General features: G+C 45.6%; 1 protein-coding gene across 1 annotated transcript in view; it reads right to left on the bottom strand.

The window, feature by feature from the left end:
* Window positions 1-13298, bottom strand: part of C1QTNF7 (C1q and tumor necrosis factor related protein 7) — a 50347-nt gene extending 37049 nt beyond the window's left edge. The window contains exon 1 of the mRNA XM_014937051.1: window positions 13069-13298. The gene's annotated coding sequence lies outside the window, so the exon portion shown is untranslated. The remainder of the gene's footprint in view (window positions 1-13068) is intronic.
* Window positions 13299-13934: the final 636 nt, after the last annotated feature.

Here is a 13934-nt window from a genome sequence, read left to right as displayed (position 1 = left end):
GTTTTTAATGAATAATGATCAAATTATCTCTTTTGTCTAGTGTGTTATTCCCCTTGTGTGACAATGGACTTGAAAAATCCCCTACACGTTTTATATGTGTGTTATCAGGGTTCTTCTTGAACCTCAGGCTTGAGTTCAGCTTTTGTTGTTGCTTCTTTTTTTTGTAACTTTATTAAGACACTAAAACACATGTACAACTTCAAAGTTGTTTATTGGTAATTAAATTGTCACTCCCAGTTGTAGCTGACTAGTAGCAGTGATAGATTGTGTTGAACGAGAGAAGCCTCAGTTTCAATTTAGTTTCCATTTATACCCACTTCCTTTGTCAAACACTGACACTCTAAGTCTACAATAAATTAATTTTGGCTCTTTTCAGCTCCTACCATTGTTTTCCCCTTCTCTTTCTCCACTAATGTTTTCAAAACATGAGGTACTATTGAACCATATATGTATATGTTGAATTTCAATGCATTGGCATTCTTTCTTTTTTTTTTTTTTAAATTAAAATTCATGTTTAAAAGTTGTTGCTTTAAAACCGGTGTGAGTGCAAATGTTGTTCTTCAGACAGCAAAACACCTTTTCTCCATAATGGGCCCAAGTCTTCTACTTAGGCCTTATTTACGTAGGTTGGTGGTGGCCCACCCTGCTCTGGCTCCTGCTCAGCCACTGTCAGCTAGGCCTCTTCCCATGCTAGGAAGCCACCATGCTAGGCCTCTTCCCTCCCTGCTAAACCATCAGCAAGCACGTGGAAATAGCTGGGATTTTTTACTTTTATTTGTGTTTTATGATGCGGAGGCCCCATGACCTGGTCTGTAGGAGCAAGTCTTGGAGCACAGGACTACTCGAACGCACCCAGGTTTGGGACGGCAGCCCCAGGAGTGGGGTGTATGGGGATCCCATCCGTCCAGCTCTCTGGCCTTAACTACAAGGGGCTAAACTTCAAAGCCTACTTGGCAGCAATTACCTGCTTCTTTGTGAAGTGTTTTGAGATAAGCAGAATGTATACCTCACTTCTGAGCGCCAAATCTTCTTGTTTTCAACACCTGAAAGGCACCGCTAATTAAGCACCAGCTAATTACCCCCAGGCATGACTCAGTTTCTTCCCCAGTGACCTGGCTTTCCCCCGAGGGAGTAAGAAGCCATCGGGCAGTACATTAGCAGCCCCCCTGTGCATGGAAGGTGTCAATTCTCCCCCAGCCTGTTTCAGCCACCACACAGCGGTGTGGGCCCTGGCTCACAACCGGAGGCCGCGGTCACCACTGAAAATACCATCTGCTCTCCCGAGCATTATGTGTTCATTCACGGAATTTATCTAGGGGTTAAGAAACCAGCTCCCAATCCAAGGGTCACAGTTACAATTGCAGCTGTGGATGAGAAAGTAGAAGCTTGGCCAGGACGCCAGAAGCTGTAACCCAAACAGAAATGTAGGAGACTTGTTGGGTGAAGTCTATGGTCTACCACATCAAAAACTCTAAAATCTTTTTTTTTTTTTTTCCTGGTAGAAGTATGGACCCTTATATTAATTAAAGACTTATGTTTCTCATTTGTCTTTCAAACACACCCCAGAAGATTGTTTGGGATGCACTGCCTGTGGGCTGGGAGTGCTGCTCTGCTGGCACGACGCCGTACGGTTACCTCTGAGACCCTGAGAAAGTAGCAGGTCCTATGTCTGACGTGACACAGTCCATTAAACCACCTTGATCAGACTTTGTTTTGAAATCGTCTGATTTTATGCACAGCTTTAAAAAATTGAGGCCTCACAGGGTTATACATCCCAGTAGCTGTTATTTCCAATGTCAGCTCACAAGGCTTTTAGAAATCCCACCCTTGGCCACTTCGTGAGAGATGGAACATACACAGCATCAATAGGAACCACAAAAGCTCAGTTTCACTACAGGCTGAGCCAGAAGCAGTGAAACACTGACTCAGTGGCCATGTAGGATGACATGGCAGGTAAATGTGAACTATTTCCCAACGCAGTAAAATTTCATTTCCTTTAGATCATAGAATCATAGGATGGTTAGAGTTGGAAGAGACCTTAAAGACCATCAAGTTCTCACCCCTCTGCCATGGGCAGGAACACCTTCCAGTAGACCAGCTTGCTGGTCATCTGGAATAAACCATGCCATTGATTGGCTCTGTGGGGGCACAGTGCTACCTAAAGTCACTTATAGAATCATAGAATTGGTTGGAATAGTTGGAAGGGACCTTTCAGATCATCTAGTCCAACCATCAACCTAACATTGACAAAAACCACCACTAAACTGTATCTCTAAGCTCTATGCCTACCCATCTTTTAAATACTGCCAGGGATGGTGACTTACACTCTTTCTAGTTTCAGGGGCCATGAGTATTTTTGGTGGAGGCAATGAGTGGCCCTGAATCAGTTCAGTCCATCATGACTTAGCTGGTCTGTCCCTGATGGAGGCAGGCTGCCTCCTGCACTGCTACCTCAGGGGCGCACACCATGGTCTCCGGTGCTCCAAGAGGACACATTTGCAGAGCTGCAGCGAGCGTTAGAACAGACTCACAAGAGTAATTTGGGTTGGAATGCACCTTTGGAGCTCATCTACCCCAACACCTGCTCAAAGCAGGTCTAATCAGCTGGCAGCTGGCTCTGCAGTACGTGCCATGATGACTTTACTATTGAGGGTTTTCCACTCCGTACAGCACACCTGACCTCCATTACCCTCAGGAGCAAGGAGCTGACTCAATGATTATCATCCAGAGGGATTGATTTTGCATTCCTTACCTCAGGTAATTACAAACTCTTGGTTATTGCAGCATGTGGTCACCCAGTCATTTGATTATACTTATCTGGCATGGAAGCCAAAAAATAATATCTCATTTTACAGCTGTGTACCTAAGGCACCAGGATGGCATTACTTGCCAGAGATCACACAGTGTGCAGAGTAAGAAATTAGGTGGTTGACTCAGGGCTGGTGTCCTACGTGCTGTCACCTCTCTGTGCATTCCTGCTATTAGTTAGCTATCGGTTATTAATAGCCACCCTGCTATTACAGATTGTTTTTTGAGGTGAGGGGCAAAGTAACGCAGCACTTGTGAGACGCCAGCTCTGTAATGGGTTCCAGTGCTGAAGCTGAAAGTCCTGGAAAATTAAAAAAGTGCTATACATGTGGTGGGCAGCTGGACTAGGGATCATTGAATTAATGATCCTCCTTAAAACACAGACCTTCTGACAATCTGGAATGGGATTCAAATTAGTAAAAGCTGGTTTTGGAAACCAGGAAAAGTCCCTGTGATCTCCACTGCTGTCAGTGAGAATTCGGATTATAATGATCAAAAACTATGTGAAGGTGTGTATTGCTGTAACTTGTTTAAATTGCGGGCCTGGAAAAATACACTTAAGACATCTGGAATCAATTTTTGTTGTGAAATTCATTTCATACATAAGGAGGGCTTGGGAAGAATTGAAAGACGAGATAGTCTTGTCTTGAGAGACAAGAACGAAAATGAGAATGTTTAAACAAGTGGCTAGTATGTATGGCCCTCACACTTTGATCTCACATTTAGCTATTGGTGAATAATATTGCTTTATGCACGGTCCCACCTCTCTCTCTATATAAATATATATATATATATGTAAAAATGGCATGTAGCTAGGCACCAATCTATTGCTTATGGGAAAAACAAAAAGAATATAGCCTGGGCCACAGATCTGTGCTAGACTTGTTCTGCTTCCTGGAGCAATCCAGTCAAGCTTCTTTGCAACCCATATGTGGATGTCCCAAACTGCCAACCCCTGTCCTGGAAACCGTGCTGCCTACCTGCTCAGACTTGCCAAGCCAGCCAAATGAGGGCTGCGGCAATATCTCGCTTAAGGTGAGATGCTAATGGCACTTGTTCCCATGGGCTCAGCTAGCATACGAGCTAGTGAGTAACAGGCAAGAATTCAGGAGCTGAAAACTCCTGTTGATGCTTCAAATTGCAGATTAAAAATGAAGAATTCTGACATTTTAATGTATAATTTATTTTAAGTTTAATGCATCATTACTGCATAAAAAGCAAATCTTTTTAAACCTGTAGTGTGCAATATCTTGTCCATATAATTTCTCAGCCTTGAAATCTGAGTGGCCAGATCCAGAGCTGACATAAATAGGTACTGCTGCATTGATTGCAAAGACAGCATAATTGTTGTACATCGGCTGAAGGTCTGGCTCAAAAATATGCAGAAGCATATATATTCCCTTTCTGGTCATGTGGGTGCTACTGAAGATGACTCAGGACCTGACAGCTACCATGGCTTTATATCCACATCAAAGCTTATTCTTAGGCCTTTTACCATACCCCATGGGGGATGAACATTTGTTTTTGAATGCTTCACTGAGCTATATAATTTAGGAACATCAACAACACATACCATGAAAACCCATCAAAAGCAAATCTCAAGCTCAGATACGGATGTCCTGAGCCTGCACTTGAGCTGTGTGATCTTCCATTTAAGGGTCAGAAAGGATTTTTTAATAAACTTCCTTGTCTCTTAGAGGTCAGACAGCAGGGATGAAGCCTGGACATGCTTTAAGGCAGAGTCATTCTCTTTTTTCCATTGTGGGGTGTGTCTTCAGCCAAAAGCAAAACTCATTTCAACTCCTGCTACTTCATCAGAGGTAGGAAGGGCAAATAAGCTCCCTGGGAATTAGAAAGCGTGCTTTCTATCAGTTGTTTGTGCTACTTTCCCATAAAAAATCTGCTGCTGATGTACCTTCAACACGATGGTAAATCATTATGTTTAATCTTTTGACAGTTTAAGCAAACGGTCCTTTTTGCAACAGATCAAATCCCCCATAAGTTAAATCTGTAGCCCTTTTTTCTGGACAACTTTGGAAAAAAAGTCAGAAAGTACCCCAAAATATCATGTTCAAGATATCTCTGAAAATTTGACAAGGGTTTCCACCTTCAATTTCTGGAGGTCTGGAGTGAAGTTGAGGCTATTTCAGACCAAGCTACTGAAAACGTAAAAGAAACATTTTCTTTTCTTGCTATGAGCTGCAACCAGTCTCCTTCCTGCAAGTAGAAAGAAGGATTTCTGACAGACAGGTGTCCCTGACCATCCCTCCTGGGTACAGTGTGAGAGAAAGCACCTCTTTAACTAAGCAGAGAAGCCACTTGCAGTGTATATTACTGTTTGAAGCACAGCCCGGTTTGCAAGAAGTAAAGGGCTACATCACTGGTTCAAACTAACTTAATGGTGTATGGTTTCTTCATTTGGAAAAAGGCTTCAAAACTGAAAAGCAGATTGCAGCTTTGCAGAATAAACTGGTGCTGGTGCTCTCATTGCATGTAGCTTAAAACTGCTTAAGCACTACAGGCTTGCCTGGATTGAGTTAAAAAAATATTGGGCTTTTTTTGTTTGTTTGTTTAGTCCAAAAATAGAATTGCTTCAGCTCTGTTCAAGCTCAGTGTTGTTCCAGTTGTCTTCAGTTTCTTCTTAAACCCACTGTTTTCCCAGATCGCTTTATGGATATCGCCTATGGGAGGGAGTGCAGTAGCTGGAGCAGAGCACTGATTCCTGCTCTTAGCACTGCTGTTGACTCTAATCCTGCTTTCCTTCTGGTTTTCTTCTCTTCTTTTCTCTTTCTTAGTCTTTCCTTTAGCCTAGCGGACATTCTGGCTCGATGAGAAGTCCTGTGCAAGCCTGGAACGTTGCCTGATTCTGTCACTTAATAGAAATAATGTAAGAGGAGGTTTTCTCGACTGCTCCAGCCCCGGGAAATGCTGCTCAGGGCTGAAGAGACTGCTGAGGAGAGGAGCACTGGTCGTCCCAACAGCATCCCACAGCCTTGTCACCATTCCAGCATAAGGTTTGATGCCCCTTGATGATGATCCCATGCCCCCCAAAGAAAGCTGCATAGAAGGCTATTTTGCATTTTCTTACAACTGCAGCACCTACCAGGAGAGGACACCCAACTGAACCCTATTTTTAGAGGTGTGGTTGAAGAAATCAGTACAGCCATCCACTTCCTATGTAAAATGGCCAGGTTTAACACAGTGATTTGCAGATTGAGCTCAGGACTTTTCTTGTTTTACCTTTTAGGTAATAAACTGGTAAACCCCTGGTGTTCAGGGAACACCATGCTAAGGAGCCCTGGTGAAGGGTGGCAGAGCATTGGAACAGGCTGCCCAGAGAGGTGGTGGAGTCTCCTTCTCAGGAGATAGTCAAAACCTGCCTGTCTGGATGCGATCCTGTGCAGCCTGCTCTAGGTGACCCTGCTGTGGCAGGGGGGTTGGACCAGATGATCTGGCTGCATCTCAAATACTGCGTTCAGTTTTGGGCCCCTCACAACAAGAAAGACATTGAGGTGCTGGAGCGGGTCCAGAGAAGGGCAACAAAAGCTGGTGAGGGGTCTGGAAAACAACTCTTATGAGAAGGGGCTGAGGGAGCTGGGGTTGTTTAGTCTGGAGAAAAGGAGGCTGAGGGGAGACCTTATCGCTCCCTACAATTCCCTTAGAGGAAGTTGTAGTGAGGTGGGGGTTGATTTCTTCTCCCAAGTCACAGGTGATAGGACAAGAGGAAACGGCCTTGAGTTGCACCAGGAGAGGTTCAGATTGGATATTAGGAAGAATTTTGTTACTGAAAGGGTTGTCAAGCATTGAAACAAGCTGCCCAGGGAAGTGGTGGAATCACCATCCCTGGAGGTATTTAAGAGATGGGTAGATGTGCTGCTAAGGGACATGGTTTAGTAGTGGTTTTGGGAGTGTTAGGTTGGACTCAATGATCTGAAAGGTCCCTTCCAACCTAGATGATTCTATAATTCTATCTCTGAAGGTCCCTTCCAACCCCTACTGCTCTGTAATTCTGCATGAGCAATATCATAAGCTGTAAGCAGTAGGAGCTGGTGCTCTGAAGTCGGGTACGTGTATTGTTTGTAGGATGGGCAGCTGGGGTGAAATGACCTCTTCAACAGCAAGAAGGGGTGTGCTGGAGCTGCCACCGAGGCTTGCCTTTGGTGACAGAGGGCTGCGACGTCGGTTACACATAGATAAATGTTCTGAAGGCCCAACCAGATAAATAAGATAAACAGAGATAAACAGATAAACAGAGAGCTGTTGATGGAAGGGAGCAGTGCCAGCCACTTTTGGCCAGCAGGACAGGAACATGTCCCGTTGCCTCAGGTCGAAAAGGCTTTGGATGCTCAGGGCTTGCACAAATCAGAGGGAGAAAGTACTGGTAATGGTATCTGACACATTATTTACTTCATTCACAGACAAATTAACCTTAATTATCCAATTTATAAATCAACCTTGAGTGGAAGGGCCCCTCCTCACCCCCCACTGCTGCATATTTGGGGGATTAAGTTGTTTGTTTTCGGTGATAAATTAGAAACATCTGCTTCCGCTGACAGGCTGGAGAGGAGGCACGTACAGCAACGCGGCCGGTTGGTCTGCTGCCATGCTGGGGGGGAATTTGGGCACCAGGGCACCGGTCCTGCTGGCCTCCAGCCATGGGGTCCGAAAGGATCAGTCCCTCTCTCCTCCGTGCAGGGGCTCGACGGGGCATGGCTGCGTCTGGGCTTGGTGGGGATGGTTTCTGGGGAGGTGGGAGCAGCAGTGAGTGTCTCCCGCAGCGTTGAGCTCGGCAGAGCCTTCCTTTTAAGGGTGTTTTGGCAGTTCTTCCCGTGCGAGCGAAGCTGCTTCTGCCATGGGATCATCGAGTCTTACTGTCAAGGAATCCAAACCTCGTGCCAGAGTCACCGCGGAGGTTGTTCAAGCGTGAGCAATGATGGCAGTGAGCAGCCCGGCCACCCCTTCTGATGGAGAAAATGGTGCTAATTGAGGGCACAGAGATGTTTTACAGCCCCGGTGTATCTCTGTGGAGGTGACACAATTTCCCGATCGCCGAGACAGGTTGGAAGGAGCTGAGACACACCACGTCAAAGCATTTCACACGGGCTTTCGCCTCGTGCAGGAGGTATGAAAACAACCCTCCTGGCTACAGGCTGGTATTTGCAGAGGTGAAAAGCTGGGGCTAAATCCTGCCAGTTGCAGCAATCCAAATATAGCCTGGGCATCCATGGAGATGCACCCATGATGCACACAGACCAAGCATTCCCTGATGCCCCCCCCGCTGAAGGGAACCACAAGGCTTGTTTTAGCTTTGTTGTGGCCTGGATCCCTCTGCAGGGTTTTAATATGTGCCCTCTTGGGCTGCAGAAGCAGATGTTTTACATGCACACCAGTCAGATGTGGTTTTTAGCCTCTGGCAATCAAACTTCTCAGACGGCAGCACTGGTCTGCAAGGACAGAGCACACCTGGAGAAAGGGAGAAACCAAGATGCTGAGAGGCTTCTGACAACTCCTGTTGCCAAGATGCCTCCTTTTTTTGACTGGATATTTTCTCCAGGTGGTTTTGAGGGTTATGTGCATTTATCCAAGATTTTTGGATAATCTGTTGGCTCTGTCAGAGCAAGAAACCTCAGGCAAGTTCAGTGCAGCTGTACAGTACAGGTCCTGTGAGTTGGACACCTCCTGGCAGTGCAGGAGGCACCGTTCTGGTGTGATGCAGTGCAACATACATGTATTTCTGTCTGACAAATTCCAGGAACAGAAATTTTGAATGGCAGTTCTGCCCAGAGCAGGCTACAAAATCAGGACTGAGATGTGTGGCCCGTCACTGTGCAGGGAGCCATCCAGGGCAGTCCTGCAGAGGAAACTCTCAGTTCTCCTTCAAAAGCTGAAGGCAACCTCCAATGCAGCCTCCAAAACCCCGTTCTGGTGTAAAGCAGCATAATGCAACTCTAGAGCATAAAATGTGGTGGGATGCAGCTGGTCCTTCTTCCTCTAGGGAAACTAAAAGAAACTGGAGACAAGTAAAGATGAGCGGGACTGGGAGAGCTGCTAAAGCAGGGCTGTGATCAAAGGCTGTTCTTGGAGTTTAGGGTGAAAAAAGGAGAAACTCTGGAAGATAACCTTTAGAGCACATCTGTGCAGAGCTGGAGTTCATGAAGACTCAAAGCAGCCAATTGCTTTGTTAAAAAAAAAAACAAATTACATGGTATCTGGAATAAGCAATGGATACAAAAAAGTAACTTAGGTGCTTCTCTGCTAAGTCCCAAAGAGCCACTTCCACAGTTTAGTGATGGTGAAAAAGGACTCAAAACAGCAGCCTGAGATGTGTCGGGGAGGTGGGGTCAGTCCCCAGGTGCACTGAAGCAGGAACTGTGCAGGAACATGAGTGTGGGGCTAGCAAGGCTGGCGTAACATCAAGTTTTTATAGACTGCTGAAAAGGGAAAAGACTTTTGGTCCTGAGTCGTAACTGCTAGTGAGAATAGCAGACGCGTGTTCCAGCACGGGGATAGTCTCCCTCCAAGAAAAGGGTGAGTTTTCCTGGACAAATCCAGAAAAAGCTCAGAATTCTTTTTTTTTTCCAAAGATTGAAAAAAAAAAAAAAGGAGGTCCCTCTCTCAGCAGCTCACAGATCATGTCTCCCCGTGCTGGGGTGATGGATGCTCACGCTGGCCTGGATCCAGCCACAAGGCCCCATAGGACCAACAAAAAGAGGAGGGGTGAGCAGGCTGGACACACACCTCTGCCCTTTGAGCCCTTCTTGTTTTCACAGCATTATCTCTCTCTGTTTTTATTACGCATTTTTTAAACTACATTTCAGGTCCCACCTCCGTTATTAATACCCTCTCTACTCTTGTTTTCTCCTGAAAGAAAAATATCTTTTTTGGAAGAATGCAGAAAAACTGAGAGAAATAAAACAGACCACATGAATTATAATACATCCGAAAAAATATCCCCTTACTGAACAGTTCCCTTCCTTCCCCAGCTTTAACCTTAGTCTCTTGCCAGATGTTCCTGTTTGTTGCAGGGTGTCTGATTTTGGGTTTGGGGTCTCTCCAAAGGGGGAGGGGAGAGCCTAAGCTGAAAATAGGATGGGTGGCCTGATGGCGTCCAAACACAGCCAACTATCTCCATTAAATCTGGCTGGAGATTTGGCCTCTCCTTCTATAGGCTGCATCCCATTCAGGTCTGGGAGATGTGATACTCACACGGCTGAGGAAGACAAATCCAGTAGATAGGCTGAAGACGAGCCAATATGTTTAAGCCAGCACAACATATGGGCTCTCACATCTCTCAGCCCAGGAAAGATTGCTCCCCACAGATTTCTTCTAGGTTTGCCCAGACTAAGTAAAACATCCCAGTCAGTGAGACTTTTCTCCTCTTTCCCTCTGGATTATTTTATAACTGTACACCTCTTGCTGCCAGGATCTTTTTCCCATTATGCAAAGCCTATTCTTCCCCTTTAAAAATGGTCCCTGTTATCCTCTGTGATAAGACTTGGTTTTATACTAAACAGTTCTGATCTTCCCAATGCAGTCACCTCACAGAAATGTGTAGACTGTTTGATCGTGTGGTCCTATCCCCTCTGCCCCCAAGGTTTAGTGAAACTGTAAAGTATCTGAAGACTTGGGTCATGTCCTTGGCAGTTCTACCTGCTTTGCTTTGAGCTTTCTCAGCTTTATCCAAGACCAGGTGAGGCTCGAGGCTAGACAGCCAGGAACAGATTCACACTGCGTTTCCAAAATGAAAACTGAATCCTGATCTATGAAGAACCCAAACAATTTACTTCAGCATTGTGAAATCGGAGCAATCTGGATTTCTTCTTCAACCCAAGAGAGAAATGGCCCCACTGATTGGCACCTCTTACTTTAGAGAGACTGTGAGCAGAATTGCATACCTTTTGCTGAGAGCTGCAGCCTTTATTTTTCTAGGTATGATCACGAAGATGACCCTGCAAAGCCTCTAGATTTTTCTGCCAAGGCATTCGCATAATCGCTTTGTTGTTCTTTCGACTAACAAAAAATCGACTTCAGCAGATAACATGGAGTTTGACCTTGCATCTGTGACAAGCAGCCTCTAGGAATCAGAAGCACTTTATTTTTTTAATGCCTCTCATTTGTATAAACAGTTGCAGCCTTAGGATTTTCAGTCCCCATAAGGTTAAGTTTTTCCGGCCAATCTAAACTGTAGTTTTATCATCTGCAGCGTGTCTCTCTGGGAACATGGATGTTATTTGATCGTGCAGTGATGGTATGTGAAATGTTGCCGTAGCATCTGTTTAAGGACCCTGGAAATTAGTTTTCCCAGCGCATGGGACAGACCTGTGAATGGACACGTCACAGAGAATTAAGGACATGTCAGCTCTGTGCCAGTGAGTGGGACAGAGGATCTTCTCCTGCAGGCACTCAAACCCAGCCTTCAGGACACTGCTTATATGTACATTTCCATCTACCTTCACACCTTGCCACTGTGACTGAACCATAAATAAGTGCATCAGTGAAGTGTGGAGGTGACAGAGGAGATGGAATAATATGAACACCCTGTTCTTCATTTGCTTTATCGCTTGTCACTGCTGCTGAGGCAGAAGCAGTCCCTGTGGCTGAGAGACTCAATGTCAGAAACCATGCAGTCTCCTGTATCACAGCAGTATGGAGCAGGACCAGCCACCACCTTCACTCTCACCTACCCATCAGATCGGTGGGGTATTGTGGAGGAAGGACGTGGAATAGGCAATTCCCTATCTCTGCACCACACAGTCCTCACCCAGGTGACACCTGATGGGGCTTCCCCTGGCCCTGCCCTTTCACAGCTCATGGTGATGGTGAGCTTTTGTGCTACTCGGCACAAAACTCAACCCAGGGACAGCTTCAAAAGGAACCAGGCTTTCAGGATTCCCTCCGTGCTGGTGGGCCAGGCATATCAGTTCCTCCTCTTCCAGTTTTGCTTTTCCCCACCCTTTCCCCTGCCCTCTCTGCTCCCAGCTTCTCTACTCTTAAATGCATTTCTTAGGAAGAACATGGCCCAAGGGCACACAGCACCAGGAGGACCTACAACCCTGCATTCCCACCAGGGAAAATCTGCCCCCATAGCACAGCTGAAGTTGTCCCAGGGAAGTTGTCCCAGGGAAAACGGGGAGCAGGCGCTATAGGAAGATGGGATTTTCTGCCACTTTGATGCTCCGTGCTATATAATGCTGTAATCGAGTGATTTCTGAAGCAGGTTGCTGTCTCTCCAGCCGTCAAGAGTTAGCAAATTTCCCTAGCTTGCACAGCTCCAAGGGCTGTGGGCAGTGCTGCGCTCACACCCATGTTTTCCTAAAGCTTCAGCCTGAAAAGCTTCATCATTTTCTTGAAAGTGAGTGGGTTAGAGAAACTGGCCACCCTTGTGAGTATCAGGTTTTGGGCAGCTGGCACGTGGGCAAGCCCTGCCCGGGGTAATGGTAATCAGAGACCCAAGGGGAAAAAGGCAGCAAGAAACTGCTAATCCATTTACACTCTCACCTACCCAGACCAAGGCTGTGTTTAATCACTTACGCTCAGCATTTCATTTCTATTTAATAACGCAGTCCCCACACAGGCATGAAGCGCGCGGCCGGCGGGAGTGGAAGCACAAAAAGTCAAAAGACCTTGAAAAAAAACCCCAACTGAACAGAAGAAACACCCCCAACAAAACAAATGGATGTATTTGCGAGAGTTTAATAAGTTAAATGCAGGAGGCTAACTTTGCAAGAGCACGATCCCGAAGCAAAATGATTTATTTGGTATTTACAGATATTTTTTGCAAAACAAGTTTGTATGAAACCATAGCAACAAAGGTTAAAGTGAAGAATTGGAACAATTTTGGAATCATTCGCGAGGGAAAAAACAATAACCTCTGTTTTGGGTTGGTGGAATGTAAGATTAAAACAAAATAGAGAGAAATATTTCAAAATATTTTAGGCAATTAAATCACCCTAAACCACGTGAAAGGTAGACATTTAAAATTATTTTTTTTCCCCAGAAAATTGTGTCCTTGATTTTTAAAAAAATCTGTCTGGTAAGATTCTGATAGTAATGTTACGTGCATAAATGTCCAAATTCATTACTCTTCTCTTACAAGAAAGATACACAAACAGATTTCACTAAAGCTCTGTTACAGTTGCTTTCTAAAGTAATCACATGTACACCAGCAAAAAAACCTGCATTTCCCTGAAAGGTCTCTCCATTGCCTCCCCTTCTTCAAATGCATTTCAGAGTAGGAAAGTGGAATCAGTTACGACTTACCTTTAGGCTCGTGTAGATGACATCGGATTTTTCAGGGTAGGCAAAGCACTTCTTCTGGGTAGCGTCGCTAAGAGTTGTAAATTCAAGCCAATAGGTAATTGCTGGGGATTCAAAAATCCTTTAAAACGAATTTAAATGCCGTGATGACAAATAGAGTACTTCGTGAAAACTTATTTGAAGCTTGATGCTCTTGTATTGAGTTTTGTAACTGTCTGTCTCGGCTAAATAAGCTCCCACTCCTTTCCTCGGACACTTGCCAACTTTTCTAATTTAAAGCAACTGTGAGCTTGCTGCAACGCTCCTGCTGGAAGGAGCTCAGTGTATACCATGGAGTGAGGAACAAGCGTGTGCTCCAGACTCCATCCAGAGGGGTATGACAGGGTCCCAACAGGACCTGGGGCATAGGGTCCCCCAGGCAGCCTTATGTCATCCTTGGAAAGCATGACAGGCTGACTTGTCCCCCTCTCCGTAAAGACACAGAGAAGAGGAAAAAATCATGCTCTTTTTGGCATGTGGTCCCCTCAGCATGGGATTTGGGAGGAGCAGCATCTGACTTGAAGTGGAGGAAGAAGCAACAGCCTCAAACACACAGCGTCCTCAGGGCTCCCCGAAGGAGCCTGGTCCCCCAAATTGGCCAAAAGACTCCCAGTGTTTTTAGAGGTGCTGGTCCTTGGTCTGAGGCTTTGGGGACAGGTCCAAGGGCTTTCTCCTGGGCTTCCTCCTGGGCTTCCTCTGCTAATGCAATGTGGGGTGTCCCTCTCACAGCAGGTGGGACACCCAACCTGAGGTTCATGGCTGAGCACCACCCCACACCTCTCCCTCACATGATTTTGAAGAGTTTCAAAAAGAAAATCATGGCAACAATC

This window comes from Calidris pugnax, unplaced genomic scaffold (assembly GCF_001431845.1).
Source record: "Calidris pugnax isolate Ruff unplaced genomic scaffold, ASM143184v1 scaffold49, whole genome shotgun sequence".
NCBI classification, from domain to species: Eukaryota; Metazoa; Chordata; class Aves; order Charadriiformes; family Scolopacidae; genus Calidris; species Calidris pugnax.
This window is presented reverse-complemented; position numbering and strand designations above follow the sequence as displayed.